Genomic DNA, 20616 nt, shown 5'->3' on the forward strand with positions numbered 1-20616 from the left:
ACTAGTCTGGTATTAATTATTACAAAAGAGATTATTACTATAATATCTAACTCAAAAAAGTTAAAAATACCACCAATGGATAAATGAAGACAGCAAAATAAAGATTAAAATGTAAGGTAATAAATTAGAAAAATTAATCAGTAATAAAAGAGCGGACTCTTCTTTAAAAAGGAAATGAAATAGATAAATCTTCATCTAACCTAATAAAAATAAAAGAGAGGTTATGGAGGCATGCTTAGAATGAAAATGATAATGTAGACGTAATAATAGAAACAAATGAAACAAAGTATTTTGCAAATTAGTTTCAGAATCTATAATAAATGAATGATTTTCAAGGAAGATAACCCCAAAACTCACTGCTATTGAGTGGATCACAATTAATATCAACCCAACCTGGTTTCCGTAGTGTAGTGGTTATCACGTTTGCCTCACAATTAATATCAACCCTACAGGGTAGGGTAGAACTAGCTGCCCCTGTGGGTGGATTAAGTGCTTATGGGAGTAGAAAGCCTATTCTTTCTCCCATGGAGCTGCTGATGGTTTCGAACTGCAGACCATATGGATTGCACCCAATTCATAACCACTCTACCACCAGGCCTCCTTCAAAGAATACAGAAGTGATCAATAGTAATTTCAGAATTATTAGAAAAGCTAACCCTAGTATTTAGCCCGAAATAACTGCTCCACTCCACCTCTAAAAAGCCTCCAGCAAATCCAGTCTCATGTTAACTGCATGTGTTACAGAATGGAACTGCCTGCTCCACAGGGTTTTCATTGCAGGTTGCCAGGCCTGTTTTCGGAGGTGCCTCTGAGAGGATTTGAACCACTAGTCTTTCAGTTAGTAGTTAATCCTTTGCTTGTATCACCCTGAGACCTTACTCTCAGCTTTATCTTCCGAATGAACCATACCATTTAATAGAAACATCTCCTACTAGCTCAGCTTTCCGAATTATGCATAACTGATTCATGAGGTTTGTGAGGTGAGCACCACATCCCAGGTTTCCACCCAAAGGAGTTTTGCTCCAAAGCTACTTGGATCTGGTAACCATTTTCTTTCTTTCTTTAAATCATTTTATTGGGGGCTCTTATCACAATCCGCACATGCATCCATTGTGTCAAGCACATCTGTACATATGTTGTCATCATCATGTTCAAAACATTTTCTTTCTACTTGAGCCGTTAGTATCAGCTCATTTTCCCCCATCTCTTGTCCTGCCTCCTTCATGAAACCTTGATAATTTATCATTTCTTTTCATGTCTTAACACTAACCGATGTCTCCCTTCACCCACTTTTCTTTTGTCCATCCCCTAGGGAGGGGGTTAATGTAGATCATTGTGAGCGGTTCTCCCTTTCTCCCCTACCTTTCCCTTCCCCTCCTGGTATTTCTACTCTCATTATTGGTCCTGAGGGGTTTATCTGTCCTCAATTCCCTGTGTTTCCAGCTCTTATATGTACCAGTGTACATGCTCTGGTCTAGCCGGATTTGTAAGGTATAATTGGCAGTCATGATATTGGGGGGAAGGAAGCATTAAAGAACTAGAGGAAAGTTGTATGTTTCATTGGTGCTATACTGCACCCTGACTGGCTCATCTCTTCTTTGTGACTCTTCTGTAAGGGGATGTTCAATTGTCTGCACATGGGCTTTGCGTCTCCACTCCGCACTCCCCCTCATTCACGTAAATATGGTTGTTTGTTCTGGGTCTCACTCTCCTGTGTTTGGGGTATTCCCCTGCAGGTTTATCTTCTGGATTACGCTGCTTGTAGGTTAAACTAGAATTATTTTGCTGTCTGAACCGTTCATCTTGTGGCAAGTGTATAATTGTGAATGAAACACTTATTCAAATCTGGAATGTCACATTGCGGCTGCCCAAAGTATCACTGCATCATAGTTTGCATTCAGGAATGTGAAATAATTTGAGATGGTATTACAAATATGTGGTAATAAGCTAATTAAATAGATTTCCATTATGTAAATTAAAAAATTTGGTCACAGTTACAGCATTGTTTTTATGTTTACTGTTTTGTTTGGGGATTTTTGTTTGTTTGGGTATCCATATTTCTGTGTGTGCTGAGATTTTATGAATAAATTGGTTAGCATTAAAATAAGTCATATACTTCCAGTCATCACATTACAAATATGACAAAACTAAAGACTGTCAAAGAGGGGTCGAAGGATCTTACAATGGTTTAATAGCAAAGCCCATTATTCTATTGTAAAATGTGGGACAACTCCATTAGAAATCACATGCTACTGGAGGGAAATATGAGCAAGAATATGTTTTGGGTGAATATGCCAAATACCTATCTCAGTGGATGATTATTATTTTAATATTTTTCTCTTTGTTATTTTCTGTTCAGAAAATAGATTAAACATTTAGTGGCCCAAGAAACTAGGAAATGAGTGATATAGTTATAGAATCAGACAGTGAATGTGAAATAAAATTTCTTGCCAATTAAAAATTATGATTGTTGTATGAGCCCCCAATAAAGTGATTAAAAAAGAATTATGATTGCAATACCAAAAAAAGAAAAGTCAAACGTACTGCAACCCAATTCAACTCTACAGGATGGAGTAGAACTGCTCCACAAGCAGATTGCCTGCCACATCTTTCTCTGGTGGAGCAGCTAGTGGGTTTGAACTGATAACTTTTTGCAATTGAGTGCTTTAACCACATTGCCACCAGGGCTCCTATCTGACTGCTATATACTCAATATAAATGCCTTCTTAAAAATTCCTTGGCCTTTATAGAGGTCTAAATACAGACATGCACATATGTAAATATATTTATATATGACAATGGGGAATAGATCTATGTGCATATATTTATAGGTTTAGCATTAAGGTAGCAGATGGAAATTGGGTCTCTACTCAGGTACTCCCTCAATGCAAGAACACTTCATTTTATTAAACTGGCATTCCATGATGCTCACCTTCCCGACATGATCGCGGAAGACAAAGTGGGTGCATAAGCAAATGTGGGGAAGAAATCTGATGGTGCCCGGCTATCAAAAGCTATAGCGCCTGAGATCTTAAAAACTTGAAGATAAACAAGCGGGCATCTAGCCGAGAAGCAGCAAAGTCCACATGGGAGAAGCACACCGGCCTGTGTGAACACGAGATGCTAATAGGATCAGGTATCGGGCATCAAAGAACAAAAAATCATGTCATTGTGAATGATGGGGAGTGTGGAAGCAAGATCCAAAGCCCATTTGTAGGCAACTGGACATCTCCTTACAGAAGGGTCACAGGAAGGAGACCCAATAAAACATACAACTTTCCTCTAGTTCTTTAATGCTTCCTCCCCCCACTCTCATGACCCCAAGTCTACCTTACAAATCTGGGTAAACCAGAGGATGTACACTGGTACAAATAAGCTGGAAACACAGGGAATCCAGGACAGATAAACCCTCAGGACCAATTATGCTGGCACAGTGGTCAGGTGCTAGACTGCGAACCAAAAGGTCTGCAGTTTGTACTTAGCAGACACTCCACAGTAGAAGGATATGGCGGTTTGCTTCAATAAAGATTGTTCATTCCAATGTTTAGCACTGTGCTTGGTACCAAGAAAGTCACCAATCTATTCTTGAATCTCATTAAAGTAATACTTGAAAAAGTAATTACATCAACTTCCCTTTAGTATTTGAATTATCTTTAAGCTTGTTTTTAATGATGGATTGATGTTCATGCGTTGACCCATCTTTATTGGTTTGCATTAACAGAGCATAGCTTTCAGTAAGTGGACGGTTCAAATGGAAGGATACTTTGTGCTCTTAATCTAAAAATATTATATAGTCTTACCCCATCCAGATACTCTCAGATCAAACTGACCAATTACTGATTGGAAGATCTGGAGTTTAAAATACTATTTGAAAAACTTGTATATTGTTTTTGTTCATTGCTCTTGAGGCAGATCTGACTCATGGTAGCTCTGTGCACAACATAATGAAATCTTAAGGGCTTTCAAAATCTTCCTGAAATAATTCTATTATTTTTCAATCCCATCATTCTATGGATTTTTTGAAGCCCCCTCGTGTTGCCTGGCCCTGCACCATTTTCATAATCACTGGCATGGTTGAGTTCACCATTATAGTCATCATGCAGTGCTTGCTCACCTAGGAGCTCATCCTCCGGGACCGCAGCAGACAACATTCTGTTGTGACTCACAGGGTTTTCACTGGCTAAATTGTGGACATAGATCACCACCCCTTTCTTCTTAGTCTGTCATGGTCTGAAAGCTTTAATTTGTCCCCCTGCTTTAAATGACCCTGCTGAGGTTTGCAATGCTAGTGGTGGCATGTCTTCCAGCCTGATAGCAGCGCACAAGCCACCAGAATATGACAAACTGACTGACGATGGAAAAGACTTGTATAGTACGAGTTGCTGCACCTTCCCTTTATTTCTGTTTTATTTGATTTTAGCTTTAACATTACATAAGAAAACACTTTCAGAACTTAAAAGTTTAAAATGTGGTAAGCAGATCCTCCTCCCCATCTCTCACACACCTCACAAAGGCAAATCAAGTTAATCACCTGGATATATCTCTCAACCTAGAATTAGGTGAATATCTGACCATTGCTTCCCCTTTCCCATCTTCACCTGCTTTTTCAGGTGATAAGAAGTGCCTCCTTTGTTCTCAGTTGTAAACTACTCCATGACTCCCCTAGTCCCTACACTGTATGTATCCCAGGCCTGCCACTTAGAGTTTGTGAGCTTTGTCTTTAGTTTTGTCACCCCACCACACTCCAGTGAAGACATCACCTTGCTCCCTTTCCACTTTGCTGCTTCTTCCTGATTTTGTTTTCTCCACTTCTTCTACTCGCCATTTTTGTTTGTTACTTCCCAAACATAAATCAGAAACTGACCGATCATCTCTAAGGCTAATTCCAATACTTGATGAACTCATAGAATTGCATTTATTTGGGTAAATCTAATTTATCATCCTTTGGATAATAAGTCCATCAACAAATCATGGGCTGGGAATATAAGAAACCCAAATTGAGAATCTGAAAGTACACTTTGAAGTATATTTCTAAAGCACAAGAACATTACTTCATGGCATGGATTGGTGATATGGAGTGATACATATTTCAATACATAAATAATTAATACCAGCATGTATTAGCACTCTACCTGTAACAATGTCAAGAGCCCTAATGGTGCTTGCTGCTACCTCAGGGTCAGTGGTTCAAACATATCAGTTGATCTTTGGAAGAAAGATGAGACTATCTGTTCTTATAACGATGTATGGGCTTGAAAATTCTAAAAATCAGTTCTCTCTCCTATAGGGTCATTATGAATGGGAATCAACTTGATAGTGATGGGTTATAACAATGTGACATCGACAGATGACTTATCAATAATTTTTAATTTCTCACTTTTAAGCATGTTTAAGTGTTCCAGTTATAATCTATGAGGATAAGAAATTTGCCAAAGTATAAGAACATTCCTCACAGGTATTAGTTCAATAGCTCATTTCTTTTTCTTTTTTTTTAATCATTTTATTAGGGGCTCATACAACTCTTTTCACAATTGTAGGTACATCATTTGTGTCCAGCACATTTGTACGTATGTTGCCATCATCATTCTCAAAACATCTGCTTTCTACTTCAGCCTTTGGTATCAGCCCCCCATTTTCCCCTCCCTCTATGCTCCCCCTGAACCCTTGATAATTTATAAATAATTATTATTTTATCACATCTTACACCATCCAACGCCTCCCTCACCCAGTTCTCAGCTGTCCGTCCTCCAGAGAGGTTACATGTAGACCTTGTAATCTGTTTCCCCTTTCTCCCTCACCCTCCCGATATTGCCACTCTCACCACTCACTGATCCTGAGGGGTTAATCTGTCCTGGATTCCCTGTATTTCCAGTTCCTATCTGTGCCAATGTACATCTTCCAGTCCAGTTGGTTATGTAAGGTAGAATTGGGATCATGATAGTGGAGGTGAGGAAGCATTTAAGAACTAGAGGAAAATTGTGTGTTTCATCGTTGCTACACTGCACTCTGCCTGGTTCATCACCTCCCCACAGCCCTTCTGTAAGCCTATGGGACCCCAGATTCTATATACTTTAACAACTGGGCACCATTAGCTTTCTTTACTGCATTTGCCTATGCACCCGCTTTGTTTTCAGCGTTCGTGTCGGGGTAGGTTGGTGTGCTTCTTCCGTGTGGGCTTTGTTGTTTCCTAGCTAGATGGCCACCTGATTGTCTTCAAGCCTTTAAGACCCCTGATGCTATATCATTTGATAGCCGGGCACCATCAGCTTTGTTCACAACTTTTGCTTATGCACCCACTTTGTCCTCAGTGATCGAGTTGGGACAAGCTGGTGTGCTTCTTCCATGTGGGTTTTGTTGTCTCTCAGCTAGATGGCTGTTTGTGTATCTTCAGGTCCTTAAGACTTCAGGTGCTATATATTTTGGTAGCTCGGCACTATCAGCTTTCTTCACCATATATGCTTGTGCACCCATTGTCTTCAGCGACGTCAGGTGCTATATCTTTTGGTAACCATCAGCTTTCTTCACCACATTTGCTTGTGCACCCATTGTCATCAGTGATCGTGCCAGGCAGGTGAGCATCTCAGACTGCCGAGTTGTTAGAAAAAGTCTTGAGGGAGTACTTGAGCAGGGGCCCACTGTCCATTTGTTTCCTTAATACTAAACCTATAAATATATATACATAGATCTATTCCCCCCTCGTCGTATATAAATATATTTACATCTTTATATGTCTGAATTTAAAATCTCTGTGACCACCCTTTTTCTCCTAGTTCTTTCCTCTGTTTCTTTGTACTTTCCTCTTGTTCCACTATCGAGTTCTGCCTTCATTTGGGTTTTAGGAATTCCTCTCGATTACATTGCCTTTGATCCAGCCCTCCCACACCCTCCTTGACACAGATTTTGGATCACTTGTTATTCCCTTGTCCCTGGGCTTGTTAACACCCTCTTCCTTTCCCCCCCACCTTTCCTATCCCCATGTCCCCCTAGAACTGTCTTCCTGTGTTCTCTCTTCTGGCTTGTTTATTCCGCCTATCCCTTCCAGGTAGACATGCTATCTGCTATCACAAGACTGAGTACCACGAAGCAACAACAGAAAGTAAAACAATAGCTACAACAACACACACACATGCAAACACACATAAACATATGAACAGTTCAGGGTCTGTTTGTTTACCTTCACGGGTGCTTTCCCATCAAGTCTGATGGGATGCCATGCCCTGGCACCGCCTCTGACCCTGGGGACTTCATTGCTCATAACGCATATTCAGGAGAGTCTGAAACAGTATCAAATACTAAAATTAAAAGTATTTTTAAAATTCTAATTGTTAGGGCATGCTCGGTAAAATAGAGGGGGAGCAAAAAAGAGGAAGACTCTCAACAAGATGGATTCTCATAGTGGCTGAGACAATAGGCTCAAACGTAGTAATTGGGAGAATTGCACCGAATCAGGCAGTGTTTCATTCTATTGTACTTAGAGGGTCACTATTGGTTCGACCCAACTCAACAGCACCTAAAAAACACCAACAGATTAAGGTCTATTTGGGATGAAATATAACTCTGTAATTTTATATAGAGTATATATAAATTTTATAATTTGTATACAATATGTTCCATATGGCTCTCAACTACGATGAATTTTATCCCTCTGGGGTACATTTAGTGATGTCTGCAGACATTTTTGATTGCCACAGCCTGATTGGGGGAGTATCTGCTGTGCAGAGGCCCATGCTACTGAAGAACTCATTGCAATGCACAAGCAGCTCACCACGACAGAGTATCCTGCCCCAAACATTAACGTTGCCAAGGGGGAAAAGCCTGTCAATGTCTGACTCTGACTCCGTTTAAGAATTCTACAATGTGGAATGTCTGCTCATGTCTAGTTCCAGTAGCTCTCAAAAGAAAAGAAAATTCATCAAAATATCATAGCTCCATATGGATATGATTATAAACTGCTTGCTGACCCTTGGCCTTTTACTCTTACCTAGATAGAGTTATTGAATTGATCTCTGCCAGTGTTATGATGGAAATATCTAAAACACCCAAAGTACCAATGAATTGAATAGTACACCATCTGAGCATGTTTAAATATGGAGTCACGTTTTGTGGCTCACAGTCCTCACCTAACAATGCACGGGGGCTTTGAAACGTTCTTGGGGAAAGTCCATTGTCTTTTAATCCCATTGTTCCATGAACCTTTGAAGCCCCCATCTCTGTTTCAAAGTGGAGTCATAAATAGTTGATCTAACGTAGCCTGGCTAATTATTTAGTCCCATATTGTCATCTTAAAGGAGAAACTGGGGTAGGCAGCTGCCTATCTACGCCAGATCTTGGGTTTGGGTTACAAAATTGTTATTTCCCAGATTCTACCATGGAGATATTCATTCCATCTGTAGGCTCTTTTTCTTGGCTCATTTTGTGGCATTATCATCTGCTTCAAGCCTTGGTCAACGTGGAGGAAGGAGTTGATTTTGTGATAAGGCTGCATGGTTCCAGCCTCTCACCATTGACACAACTTTTAGCATAGTGTTAAAAATTATGAAAGGGGAGATGTGAGGTGTTTGGCATTTTCCCTTGATTCACAGAATGAAAACACTTCCTTTTTCTTCTCTACAAAAGATGGAATTCGACAATAATTCTCCTTTCAGTTATTTGCCTGTTCCTTTTTTTTAAGTTTCCATTGCTGGCACTACTGGTAGATAGACAGCATTCCCCGTATGGCGTTGAGATGGTCCGATCTGTGAAGAGTTGTCAGTAAGGACAACGTGTTCTCAGGAGTCTGCACGGCAGCAGGAAGCTGTCTTTTACTAGTTTCAGGTTACAGTAAGATAGTTTTGGTTTTGGATTTTTTTTCTTGTTGCTGTTATTGTTTAATATAAGCCAGGGTAATGATACAGTCCTCTAAAGTACTATCATTCAGCAGGAGCCTAACCAACTCCAGGTTTATAGTGAGCTTCTCTCATGCTGTACTCGCCTTGTTCACCCAGCCTCCATGGAATCTCTACAGCTTTCTGTTTTGCTCAGGGATAGGTTTATGGTGTGCCCTGTCCGGACAGGTCCGCTGCGGGAAGAAGAAGAAGGTTGCTTGTGTATCACAAATGCTATTCTTATTCTTATTGTTTTATTTGCTTTTTATTATTTTAGGGCTTGAGTAATGTAAAAAGAAACCAAATCTACTGCCACCAATTTCATTCTAACTCATAGAGACTCTAATAAGGGGTTCCAAGACTATAAATCTTCATGGGAGCTGACAGCCTCATCTTTCTTGCACAGAGTGGTTGGTGGGTGTGATCCACTGATTTTGTAGTTAGCACTCCAACACTTACTCTACAACATCACCAGCACCTGGGAAAGTACAGAAGTCCCTCAGAGTCCAATCCCATGTAAAAGCACAGAAACGCTGGTGTCTGATGACAAGTGGTCTCCATCAACACAGCCTGCCTTGCTATTGGAATCCCTCCGGGGCCACCTTTTAACACTTCTGATATGTTTATTCTCTGACTTGGGGTTACTGAATTAGTCTCCACAGCATGAATCCTGTCCAGTAACAGTGACACACCGTGAATCTGAAATTTTGAAGAGTGCTGTTATTTAGGGAAAATACTGTTGGAAGGAAAGCTGGTAATGTAATTGTCTGCTAAGCAGATTTTCAGAGATTCAAACTCACCCTGAAGCTAGCTCTTTTCAAGAAAGACCCGGTGATCTGTTTCCATCCATATTTCAGCCAAGACGCCCTATGAGATAGTTTTGCTCTGTCACATAATGCTGTTGTTAAGTTGGAAACCAACTTACCAGTATTAGAGATTACCACTATTAGAAATCACTAACCACTATTAGAGAAAGGGACCTATAGAGCTCACTCTCAGTGGGGGTCATTGGAGGCTCTGGATCTGACTTAATTTGAGTTATTCAAAATAATTAGACTGCCAAGTATAGAAATGAGTAGAACAATAAAGAATAGAATTAAAATATTGATGTGGAAAAAGTACCCCCATGCTAGATGCTCTTGGGAAACATGATACTCAGCCACTATTGTCACCAGCACTAACCTTCTCAGAGCAGGATTAACAAATTCTTAGTTGGTCTTTCTTAATTTTCAAGTATTATTCCCTAATTTTGAATTCAGTGTCTCCTTTGCTGAAAACCTGCTAATTTCATGCGCTTTAGCCTTACAGAAGCCAACACTGCTTAGCAACCACTGACATAACCAGTGGGCCTGTATCTAGCAAAGGCTTGGAGGACTTATTTATTTTAAATGCATATATTCTTTTATTGACCATCCAAGCCAAGGGGAAATTGCTTCGTTTTGAATATATTTGGATTTCAGCATTTTTGTAATGAATTTTTATGTGATTTAGTTTTAACCAAAAACACATGATCTTTAACTTGAATTTACTTTTTCTCCTTTTCTCTTATCAGTAATGTTGTTCTGTGTTTATTGTTTACTTGGGTTCACCTGTCCAACAAAACACCCTGCAAATGAATCATGCTGAGTAAAGAAGTTGCTTTCTAATTCAGTGGATATGGATGTCCACAGTGTTGCCTTTTATTGCTAAGAAACTCTTAGGAGAGGATCTGTTTTAAAGTTTCAGGAGCAGGCATTTGCTCAGAGGTGAAATTGGAGTGTTGGACAGGCATAGAGAGAGTCACGGGAAAGAGGAAGACCCTCTAGGAGAAGGATTGCCACAAGGCTGCAACAGTTGGCTCACAAAGCAATTGTGAGGATGGTGCAGGCCCAGGGGTGCGTTCTGTTATGCATAGGCTCCTCGGGGTTCAGAAGCAACTCCATGGCATCTAACAACAGCATAGTGATTTTATTTGGGGTTATTTTACTGAGCTGTGACTCAGAAAAGTCACCTTAGCTAAGGGTATTCCGAGGCTCGGGGAGGGGAGGGTTGCTATTGCATTGCAGTATCCTGTCAGTCTCCAACTGCCCATCAGACTGCACACTGCTAGGTTTCAGCTCAACCACTGCGACACACAGTTTCAATAGAGTCCAAATCCCCTACTGTGCTCATCACGCCTGCTTAACACTCAGGATAAAGATACCATGTCAGATTGGCCTGCTGCCCCGTGTGCTGTGTGGTCTTGAAGTGTTGGAGACCAGTTTTCTTTATCAGTAATAAAACTATTAACAGTAAAAAGAGCACAATTTACATTAGTTGTGCAAAGGCAGTCAACGTTAGAGCAAATTGTCTGCTCTTCTAAAGAGAACTTCCCTTTTAGACTGAAGCCCTTTACAAGATGGCCGTGCAGAACAATCTTGTAGAGAAGCTTCGAAGCTTCAGACAAATTTATAGCTTATTTTCTTTCACGAGAATAACTCTTGGGATATCTCCCAGAACAGTTAATTACCCTCTATAGGAACCAGATGCATTTTTTGTTGTTGTTTTAAAGGAATATCTTCAATAAGCCATTAACCTAACATAAAATAGTGTTTGTTTTTGAAATAGTATTGCATTACTGGTAGCTATAGTAACTATAAATAATAGAACGGTGTGTCTACAGTTGACTAATATGGTACTCATTTATGGACTATGCTCTCTAAGACTGTGTTCACATCTTATTTATATTGTTAATTCTTATGCAAAGAGAAATTCTTATGCTGGTGTTAGATAATAAAGACCAGCTATAAATCGGAATTGATTCCATGGCAGTGAGTTTGGTATGTAATAAGTTACCCCGTGTAAGTATGGTATGTGCCAGATAGTTTAAGCCAACACAATCTTTAAGGGATAAACAGATACAAGGTGTATGAAAGACCTGGAGAAAAAATAGAAGAGGAGAGGAAGAGAAACTGCCGTAGCCGTGGAGTTTCATCTCCTTAACATGGTAGCATTAAGACCACTTTACTGTTCTGTTTTTCAGAACAAAAAGAAATTCACAAGGTTGTTCATAGTAAATAATTAAGCAGCCAATAATTAAGCTTAGAAACACACAATGGAAGCATTAACTAAAGAGTACATTTGTGTGGTTCTTTCTGCAGTAAAATACGAGAACTGTTTGCTTAATCATTAGGTTTAGTTAACCAACCTGATGTGCTCTGTGCTCGTTGACCTGGAACATTCATTTAGAGACTTCTTTCTCACTTTGGCATAACCCACTGTCATTAAGGTGCCTGTCACTCATAGGGACTCTGCAGAGGGTTTTTGAGCTACATCTGTGTGGGATCAGACAGTCTCAGCTTTCTTCTGTGGAGTGGCTGGTGGGATTGAACGACCACCTTCAAGTAAGCAGCCCAATACCTAGCTTTATTGTACTTAAGAACTACATAGATGGTTTTATTAAAGGATAATAAATCAGCATAATAAGAAATATGAAGATATAGATATTTTAGAAATTAACAGCATGGTATTTGTTTTGTCTGAAATCTCTTTGTATCATTAGTTAACCGGTAAATGAGTCACTTGTGCTAGCCCGGGTTGACTAGAGAAACAAACTCATAGACACTCATGTGTATAATAAGAAAGAGCTTTATAACTGGAGAATAATTTTTTTGAGAATGATGAGGGCAATGAATGTACACATGTGCTTTACACAATTGATGTGTGTATGGACTGTGATAAGAGTGGTATGATCCCCTAATAAAATGACTTTAAAAAAGAAGAAAGAGCTGTATATAAAAGAGTACTTGTATATCAAGAAAACATCCCAGCCCAGTCCAGATCAAATTCATAAATCTGATATTAGCCTATATGTCTGATACTAGTCTATAAATTCCTCTTCAGACTCACACAACACATGAAATGATGCTGAATGCAGGAATATCACAGGCATATGGGTGGAAAGTCTTGTGGATCCAATGGCAGAGAAAGCATCTCAGTGCTGGTGTGGGTTTCCACGTGGTACCTCTAGCTCCAGGGCTCTGGTTCCATCAGCATAGCTCCATGTGTCTTGTCAGCAGGAGGAGGGAGCAGAGCAGCATGTGTCCTGCCTCCAGGGAGGAAGACAGGAGTTCCCAGCATCCTCAGGAGAAGGCTATGCCCACACAGAGGCCTCATTGGCTATGAACTGATTGATAGGCTAGACTCCACCCCTTTACAAATTGACAGATTATGTAACTGCCATACTACCTTTCTCAAAAATGTGGAAGATTTTCTTAGATGCCAGTGGACATTTTAAGTAAAAAAGGCTTATCACAGAATATGCATGTTTTCTTACCTAAAGTGGTCACCGTATTAGAATTGGTGACTGAAGAGAGAGCTTTCACATACCCTTTGGCAACTATCTAGACCAGTGGTTCTTAACCTTCCTAATGCCACGACCCTTTAATACAGTTCCTCATGTGGTGAACCTGCAACCATAAAATTATTTTTGTTGCCACTTCATAACTATAATTTTGCTACTGTTATGAATCGGGCAACCCCTGTGAAAAGGGTCGTTTGAGCCCTAAAGGGGTCACGGCCCACAGGTTGAGAACCACTGCTCTACACTTGATCTTGCCAAAAGGCTGAGAAGCGATAGAACCGCTGCTCATCCCTTAGCTCCTGGAAAAAATTTGAAGAGTAATTGTAGCCCAAGTTGTGTAGCTGTAGAAAAACCCATAGGTTGCGCCAATGTCTAAGTACTGCTAACTGAAAAATTGGTGGTTTGAACTCACCAGAGGCACCTGAAGATAGGGGTGGCTATCAGTTTCCAAAAGCAACCTTAAATGAGCAGTTCTACTTAGCACACATGGGATTGCCATGAGTTGGAATCAATTTGATGGCCACTAACAACACTTTTATGACTTTCATCATCCTGTATTTTTTTAATACCAAGCTGGCTAAAGAAATAATCTCTATGATGATTCTAATTATCAATTTTTCAAACTGAAATAATCACTTTCTAGAGTGTTATAGCAAAGAAAAGTGCCCCCAAATTCAATATAATTTATAGAAGCATATTTATTAGTCTTAAACAAGACAAAGACAGTGAGGGAGACCATTGACACAGGGCCATAATGTCGTCCAAGGATTTACAGAAACACAGCTACCTCAATAGGGCCTGGGAGAAAAGGGAAACTGTGCCCAAAGCATGATTAGTGGCAGATCATTACATCACATTTGCAGGTGGGACTACAGAAAGGGGAATGGAGCCATGATCGGAACATATTCATTATTCTCGTTAGAAAAACCTACAGGACCAGTTCAGGGGCTCTCCAAAGGTCATCAAGACTATGTGGCTCTAGTACCCTAACTTCTATCAAGGCACCCCCAGGGAAGTCCCTTAGGGCTAGACTGCTCCTCCCTCCGCTAGGGGAGTGGTGGTAGTCCTGGGACACTCTGCCTGAGAGCCAAGCTATTTACCATGTAATAGGCAGAAAGAATTCAGTGGAAGCTCAGTCTTTGCAGAGATTCAAAATTATATTCAGGACTTTCACTATAGCCAGCGCCTTCTACCAACTCAGTGCTCAGAATTTAAGCTCTAATATAAGAGAAATTATTTATATTTTAATATAAAAATTAGGCCCTTGGGGGAGGGATAGCAGAGAAGAAGGCAGGGGGAGACGCCGGACAGTGTAATATATGACAAAATAATAATAATTTATGAATGATGAAGATTTCATGAGATAGGGGGAGTCGGGAGGGAGGGGGAAAAGGAGCAGCAGATATTAAGGGCTCAAGTAGAAGGCAAATGTTTTGAGAATGATGATGGCAACAAATGTACATATGTGCTTGACACAATGGATGGATTGTGATAAGAATTGTACGAGCCCCCAATAAAATGATTTAAAAAATAAATAAAAATTTTAAAATGAGGCCCTCATTCAAATGAAAACAACAACAACAGAATGCCTTGGCATGCTAATACTGTCATTACAATCACTACTTTAAAATGAGCTCTAATGCCCACCAGGCACTTCACGCGCATTATGTTAGTGAAGTTGAACCTGTATTTACCCTTTTTTCCAGATGAAACATCTGAGGCCCCAGAGTGAGGTTTTTTCCAAAAGCATGATGTGACAGGGTAGAGACTGTATTCGAGCTGAAGTTCTACAGCATTTGGTTTGAAATGGGAGCCTTAACTCTATTATTCGTTCAGCTTCCATTTGAGTTCTTTCAGACTTTGAACCAGCAATTCAACCGCTTTGCCCTCAGACAGTGCATGTTTGAAAGAAGATCACAACTCCCCTAGCCAGTCCAGAGAGGACCAGTCTTGTTCTCAGGGGACTTGCCCCAATGATTTCCAGATGTGCTGTCACTTGCTTAATACTCGGAGTATATAGCCATGACCATCAAGTAGCCAGGTGGTCAAAAGGTCCCAGGATTAATCCTACAAACTCTTCTTGCCTGAATGTGTGTGTAGCACAGCCAGGGCCTTTCCTAGCTTCCTAGCCTGCCTGTGTCAGTGATGAATTGACCTGCCACCAGCCATGATTTTGTGAGTTTCCTTTGTTTACTGTAATTAGACACATGGCTCTGAATCCTTTGGACTCCATTAGGACATCTTGCTGATACCTTCCCTCATCTGGATGGTTTGTCTTCACCCTGCTGAAAGTTTAATAAAAGAGGTCTCTATAAAATATGTTTGCGGCCGTTTCCAGCACCCTGAGACGTGCGTGTGCGTGGTAGGCGAGCCGGTGGAGGAGCAGACGCCGCCTTCGCGATTGTAGTTTTAAGCCTCTGCGTCTGCGAGACCAGATTTCGAAATGCATCGTGATTCCTGTCCATTGGACTGTAAGGTTTACGGAGGTAACCTTGGAAACAATGGCAACAAAACCGAATTGGAGCGGGCTTTTGGCCCACTACGAAGTGTGTGGGTTGCGAGAAGCCCTCCCGGCTTTGCTTTTATTGAATTTGAAGATCCTCGGGATGCAGCCTATGCTGTTCGAGAGCTGGATGGAAGAACACTGTGTGGCTGCCGAGTTAAGAGTAGAGCTGTCAAATGGCGAGAAAAGGAGTCGGAATCGTGGCCCACCTCCCTCTTGGGGTCGTCGTTCTCGAGATGACTATTGGAGAAGAAGCCCTCCACCTCGTCGCAGACCTCCTAGGAGGAGAAGCTTCTCTCGCAGCCAGAGCAGGTCCCTTTCTAGAGACCGAAGAGAGAGATCACTGTCTCGGGAGAGAAATCACAAGGCGTCCCGCTCCTTCTCAAGATCTCATACCCGATCTAGGTCAAATGAAAGAAAATGAGAAGATGGAGTTGCAGATGGAGCGTAGGATGTACAGGAAATGCATCCTTTGACAGGAGTGTACAGACAAGTCACGTGGTGTTTGAGTCTTCAGAAGCCTTGACTTTAATCCTGAAGACTGTTTGGTTTATACATTGTTTAATTTGAAAGCCTGTTTTTCCCTGCAAAACTCAAATCTGTAAGCTTAGTTACCAAGTCCAAGTATAACATTCCTATTGGAAGCCATACTTACATATTTCCTTGTAAAGTGCTTTTGAAGTAATAAAATGTTAGCATAATGTGAAAATATATATATGTTTGCATTTTAGGTCAATGGACCCCCTCCCTTGAACGGGAATCAAGCTTATGGCCCTGATCCTAGAGCCCAGATTCTTAAACTCTGTGTTATACTGTCTTAACCCAGTGGAAAAGCTTGAAATGAGTATGTTTGAAAATATCTTTACGGGCAGGGTATCTGCCAATCTTTTAGAAAGAGTGTCTGCCTGAAGGATACAGAAAGCAATTTCAATGAAGCCATTTATCTAAAAAGAGTTTTCATATAATGATGCTCTTTAGGGTTTTTTGTTATTATTGTACTGTTGGTAATTTAAGCAGTTTACTCTTAAAGCAAGCAAAAATTCTTTGTCTCAATGTTTACATGCTCATCGGCTAACCAAAAAGTTGATGGTTCAACCCCCACCTGCTACTCAGGAGAACCATCTAGCAGTCTGCTGTTATAAACCCAATGAAAACCCTATAGAAGAGTTCTACCCTGCCCTATATGGTCTCTATGAGTCGGAATCTACCTAATGGCCAACAGGTGTAGTTTAAGGATTTGGGAATATCATGGGAGCTGCCACTGACAAGTTATTCACATAATGTCCCAATCTATGTTGCATTTTTTAATTCAGGAGTTCATTTTTTATTTCCATTTGTCAGTACTTTGGGAACAAATCAAATTTGTCTTCAATCATGTCTTTCTTTATATTTACAAGTGCCTTATAAATAATGCCTTTAGATGCAATACGAGTTTCTAGTTCATATTTTCAGCATATTATGAGATAATATTAAGAAAGGACTCTAAGAGACCAGACAGATAATCAATTTTGGAAATTAAAAGGCTTTTCTTCCCTGCATCACTAGTTGGGCTAACTCCAGGGTTGGCAGTTCAAATCCATCAACCTCTCCTCTGTAAAGAGTGACGGTCTCAAGGACCCTGTCCTACAGGGTGATTGAGTTGACATCAAGTTGGTTTTTTTTATTTATTTCCTGAGTCAATCATTGGACTATTGAAGGATGGTGAAGTGAATTTACTTTCTTTCTTTTTAAATTTTTATTTAAATCATTTTATTAGGGGTGAATTTACTCTCTTCTCTATTATATCATCTTATATTCAACCTGGCATAGGGGAGGAAAGCAAACTTCAGTCTTTGTAATCACATACATTTCTAGCTCTATTTTGCCAACAGTATCAAAACTCAAACTCACTGCCATCAAGTTGATGCTGACTCAGCAACCCTGTAGAGCTGCCCCTGTGCGTTTCTGAGACTCAGGTGTGGGGGGTAGGATAGCAAACATCAATGAATGCTGGAGCACTTGAAGCACCTGTTTTAAGTTAGATAAAGTTTAATGTCAGGAACTCAGCTGTAACTGAAAGGTCAGCAGCTGGCACTCACCAGGCCCTGTGCAGGAGAAAAATGTTAACAGTCTGCTTCCTTAAAGATTTATAGCCTTGGAAATGCTGGAGAGTGAGACTCTATTATGACTCAGAATCAACAAAAAGAGCAGTGAATTTGTGTGTGTGTAGGGTGGGTTTTTGTTTGTATCTTAGTTTATTGTGATTATGTTGGCTGAGGATTTAGGAGTTGCAAACGAGATGTAAAAATCTGAATTGTTAGCATTGTGGCTAATCTGGGGCTAATCTGGAGTCTATCGCTCACTCATTCCTTTGTGTTGAGATGCAAATGAGGAAGCTAGATACCTAATATACCTGTTAAGCAAGTATTTTTGTCTTACTGGTTTTTCTTCTGGGGATTTTTTTTTAAGAACCTGTGTTTTCTGAGGTTTTAAATTTGCCTAGCATTTGCTAGAAAAGATAGTAAAGATAATGTGATGAATGGTTGGAATTTGACCCCAGAATAATGGCTTTCTCTATTTACTTTCACATGATTTTAATTACAAGAGAACTAAGATTTTGCTTATTTAATTTACCCCTCACCTGAAAAACCTTAGATGTATCAACAGAAATAAGCTTTTCAGACTATTTTAGCATTTCAAGAGAGTTCAGTACTGTGCCCCCAGTTTGCACAGAGGGGAAAATACAAAGTGAGGGATAAATAAACAAAATCTTAGTTCTCTTGTAATTAAAATTATGTGACAGTAAATAGAGAAAGCCATTATTCCTGAGTCATGTAAAACTCAGGAATGCTTATGTTGAATTATTTACGATAGCTTCTGGGTCGTATCCTTGTTTTAAAATGGGAGAGCTTTGAACTAAACTGAGGACCCTTGGGGACCAGAGTGCTAGGTTCTGCTTGGTCAGGAGGTTGGGGGATGGGGGCAGGGGAGGTGCTCAGGAGACCAATACCCTCTAGACCATGTTTCTGGCATGGTTGTTTTGTCCTCCATTTTCATCTGAATCTAATTTCAATGACTGTTGTGATGAGAATGTTCAGCAAGTAGAACCTGAGACATGGGAATCTATGTGCATATATTTATAAGTTTAGTATTAAGGTAGCAGACGGACATTGGGCCTCCACACAAGTACTCCCACGGTGAAAAAACACTTTGTTCTATTAAACTGGAGTTCCATGATGCTTACCTTCCCGACACGATCACTGAAGACAAAATGGGAGCATAAGCAAATGTGAAGAAAGCTGATGGTGCCCGGCTATCAAAAGATAAGTGTTTGGAGTCTTAAAGCCTTGAAGATAAACAAGTGACCATCTAGCTGAGAAGCAAAAAAGCCCACATGGAAGAAGCACACCACCCTGTGTGGTCACGAGATGTTAATAGGATCAGGTATCAAGTATCAAAGAACAAAGATCATGTCATTGTGAATGACAGGGAGTGCAAAGTGGAGACTCAGAGCCCATCTGTAGGCAAGTAGACATCCCCTTACAGAAGGGTCGTGGGGAGGAGATGAGCCAGACAAAATGAAACATACAACTTTTCTCTTAAATGCTTCCTCCCCCCACTATCATGATCCCAATTCTACCTTACAAATCTGGCTAGACCACAGGATGTACACTGGTATAGATTGAAACTGGAAACACAGGGAATCCAGGATAGATGAACCCCTCAGGACCAGTGATAAGAGTGGCAATACCAGGAGGGTGGAGGGCAGGTAGGATAGAAAGGGGGAACCGATCACAAGGATCTACATATATCCCCATCCCTGGGAGACGGACAACAGAAGAGTGGGTGAAGGAAGACATATATTAGGGTAAGACATGAAAAAAATAATAAATTATAAATTATCAAAGGTTCGTGAGGGAATGGGGAGGAGAAAATACGAGGAACTGATACCAAGGGCTCAAGTAGAAACTGTTTTGAAAATGATGAGGGCAACAAATGTACAAATGTGCTTGACACCATGGATATATGTATGGATTGTGATAAGGGTTGTATGTGCCCCAAATAAAATTATTTTTTTAAATAGGGTTAATACAAGGTATAGCAATTGTCACTGAGTCCTCTTTTACAGGCAAAAGAGTTGATATTAGCATCCAAACTAGGGTGCAAAGTAAATTTGTTGGGACATGTAGGATTAACATTACCATTTGTTTCTTATTCATATAGAGACTAAAAGGGTAATCCCACCTCTGCCTTCCCCCTCTCCCAGTGAACCCAGCAGGGAAACAGGGCACATTGCTTTTGACTTTCTGGGCACACTCTGAAAGCCACTGATCTATTCTATCCCTCTCAATTTACATCCCCTCCAGGAAATTGAAACCTGCTAAGGTCAAATGACTTGCCCTGAGACTGAACACTAGTGTAAGTGGTGGGGGGGGGCGGGGGGGCACTGGAGGGCATGGGGGTACACTTTTTTGGTTGTAAGGAATGTATGCCCATTTTATATAGACAGCCCTCTTCTGGTAAAGTTTAGCAGGAAACCGTGTTTAGCAAAACACCCCTTGATCTCAGGTAATTCTTTATCCCTATGCCTTCCTGATACACCTCCACTCCCTCTACCCGCCTCCCTTCAGAGTTGCAAGGTGTGAAGTGAAGAATGGTTGAGATGGTAAACTATGGTGGGGGCACATTGGGTCTGCAAGCACCTGGGAAAAGGCTAGAAAGTGAGCCGGCTGTCTGCCCTGCTGGGGGTAAGGAAATGCATGTCACCAGGGTGCATGGAGTAGCTTCAGAGGCCTGGGAAGGTTTGTTGTTATTTCTGAGTCCGGAGAAAATGGTTTAGGAAAAATGAGAGAGGAAACACAAAACAGTACAGTGAATATTTTTTAAATAACCAGATTTCAAAAAGCACCTACAGAAAGGCCACTTTCCTTTTAACTTCCAGTATGAAG

At 40.6% G+C, this 20616-nt stretch overlaps 1 protein-coding gene and 1 pseudogene across 9 annotated transcripts in view; both read left to right on the plus strand.

Moving 5' to 3' along the window:
* Positions 1 to 20616, plus strand: part of RABGAP1L (RAB GTPase activating protein 1 like) — an 828618-nt gene that overhangs the window by 708560 nt on the left and 99442 nt on the right. The window lies entirely within an intron of this gene.
* On the plus strand, positions 15522 to 16149 carry LOC142437227 (serine/arginine-rich splicing factor 3 pseudogene; annotated as a pseudogene).

The sequence above is a fragment of the Tenrec ecaudatus genome, chromosome 1 (genome assembly GCF_050624435.1).
Source record: "Tenrec ecaudatus isolate mTenEca1 chromosome 1, mTenEca1.hap1, whole genome shotgun sequence".
Classification (NCBI taxonomy): Eukaryota; Metazoa; Chordata; class Mammalia; order Afrosoricida; family Tenrecidae; genus Tenrec; species Tenrec ecaudatus.